Here is a 2,842-nt window from a genome sequence, read left to right as displayed (position 1 = left end):
AAACGTTTTGAGAGTTTTTTTTTTTTCTTTTGTTATATGTTGTCCTTGGCAAGACATTTAACAATATTCGTGGAGTATGACTCGATAACCTAAAGCTTTTTTGTAAACAAGATCCTTAGAACAAACGTTTTGAGAGTTTTTTTTTTTTCTTTTGTTATATGTTGTCCTTGGCAAGACATTTAACAATATTCGTGGAGTATGACTCGATAACCTAAAGATTTTTTTGTAAACAAGATCCTTAGAACAAACGTTTTGAGAGTTTTTTTTTCTTTTGTTATATGTTGTCCTTGGCAAGACATCTAACAATATCCGTGGAGTATGACTCGATAACCTAAAGGTTTTTTGTAAACAAGGTTCTTAGTACAAACGTTTTGAGAGTTTTTTTTTCTTTTGTTATATGTTGTCCTTGGCAAGACATCTAACAATATCCGTGGAGTATGACTCGATAACCTAAAAGTTTTTTGTAAACAAGGTTCTTAGTACAAACGTTTTGAGAGTTTTTTTTTCTTTTGTTATATGTTGTCCTTGGCAAGACATTTAACAATATTCGTGGAGTATGACTCGATAACCTAAAGGTTTTTTGTAAACAAGGTCCTTAGAACAAACGTTTTGAGAGTTTTTTTTTTTTTTGTTATATGTTGTCCTTGGCAAGACATTTAACAATATTCGTGGAGTATGACTCGATAACCTAAAGATTTTTTTGTAAACAAGGTCCTTAGAACAAACGTTTTGAGAGTTTTTTTTTCTTTTGTTATATGTTGTCCTTGGCAAGACATCTAACAATATTCGTGGAGTATGACTCGATAACCTAAAGCTTTTTTGTAAACAAGGTCCTTAGAACAAACGTTTTGAGAGTTTTTTTTTTTTCTTTTGTTATATGTTGTCCTTGGCAAGACATTTAACAATATTCGTGGAGTATGACTCGATAACCTAAAGCTTTTTTGTAAACAAGATCCTTAGAACAAACGTTTTGAGAGTTTTTTTTTTTTCTTTTGTTATATGTTGTCCTTGGCAAGACATTTAACAATATTCGTGGAGTATGACTCGATAACCTAAAGATTTTTTTGTAAACAAGATCCTTAGAACAAACGTTTTGAGAGTTTTTTTTTCTTTTGTTATATGTTGTCCTTGGCAAGACATCTAACAATATCCGTGGAGTATGACTCGATAACCTAAAGGTTTTTTGTAAACAAGGTTCTTAGTACAAACGTTTTGAGAGTTTTTTTTTCTTTTGTTATATGTTGTCCTTGGCAAGACATCTAACAATATCCGTGGAGTATGACTCGATAACCTAAAAGTTTTTTGTAAACAAGGTTCTTAGTACAAACGTTTTGAGAGTTTTTTTTTCTTTTGTTATATGTTGTCCTTGGCAAGACATTTAACAATATTCGTGGAGTATGATTCGATAACCTAAAGGTTTTTTGTAAACAAGGTCCTTAGAACAAACGTTTTGAGAGTTTTTTTTTTTTTTGTTATATGTTGTCCTTGGCAAGACATTTAACAATATTCGTGGAGTATGACTCGATAACCTAAAGATTTTTTTGTAAACAAGGTCCTTAGAACAAACGTTTTGAGAGTTTTTTTTTCTTTTGTTATATGTTGTCCTTGGCAAGACATTTAACAATATTCGTGGAGTATGACTCGATAACCTAAAGGTTTTTTTGTAAACAAGGTCCTTAGAACAAACGTTTTGAGAGTTTTTTTTTTTTCTTTTGTTATATGTTGTCCTTGGCAAGACATTTAACAATATCCGTGGAGTATGACTCGATAACCTAAAGCTTTTTTGTAAACAAGATCCTTAGAACAAACGTTTTGAGAGTTTTTTTTTTTCTTTTGTTATATGTTGTCCTTGGCAAGACATTTAACAATATTCGTGGAGTATGACTCGATGACCTAAAGGCTTTTTTGTAAACAAGGTCCTTAGAACAAACGTTTTGAGAGTTTTTTATTTTTTTGTTATATGTTGTCCTTGGCAAGACATTTAACAATATTCGTGGAGTATGATTCGATAACCTAAAGGTTTTTTGTAAACAAGGTCCTTAGAACAAACGTTTTGAGAGTTTTTTTTTTTTTTGTTATATGTTGTCCTTGGCAAGACATTTAACAATATTCGTGGAGTATGACTCGATAACCTAAAGATTTTTTTGTAAACAAGGTCCTTAGAACAAACGTTTTGAGAGTTTTTTTTTTTTTTGTTATATGTTGTCCTTGGCAAGACATTTAACAATATTCGTGGAGTATGATTCGATAACCTAAAGGTTTTTTGTAAACAAGGTCCTTAGAACAAACGTTTTGAGAGTTTTTTTTTTTTTTGTTATATGTTGTCCTTGGCAAGACATTTAACAATATTCGTGGAGTATGATTCGATAACCTAAAGGTTTTTTGTAAACAAGGTCCTTAGAACAAACGTTTTGAGAGTTTTTTTTTTTTTTGTTATATGTTGTCCTTGGCAAGACATCTAACAATATCCGTGGAGTATGACTCGATAACCTAAAAGTTTTTTGTAAACAAGGTTCTTAGTACAAACGTTTTGAGAGTTTTTTTTTCTTTTGTTATATGTTGTCCTTGGCAAGACATTTAACAATATTCGTGGAGTATGACTCGATGACCTAAAGGCTTTTTTGTAAACAAGGTCCTTAGAACAAACGTTTTGAGAGTTTTTTTTTTTTTTGTTATATGTTGTCCTTGGCAAGACATCTAACAATATTCGTGGAGTATGATTCGATAACCTAAAGATTTTTTTGTAAACAAGGTCCTTAGAACAAACGTTTTGAGAGTTTTTTTTTTTTTTTTGTTATATGTTGTCCTTGGCAAGACATTTAACAATATTCGTGAAGTATGA

This window comes from Thalia democratica, chromosome 1 (assembly GCF_965202585.1).
Source record: "Thalia democratica chromosome 1, ktThaDemo2.hap1.1, whole genome shotgun sequence".
Lineage (NCBI taxonomy): Eukaryota > Metazoa > Chordata > Thaliacea > Salpida > Salpidae > Thalia > Thalia democratica.
The sequence above is the reverse complement of the archived record's forward strand: the minus strand, read 5'-3'. Positions refer to the sequence as shown.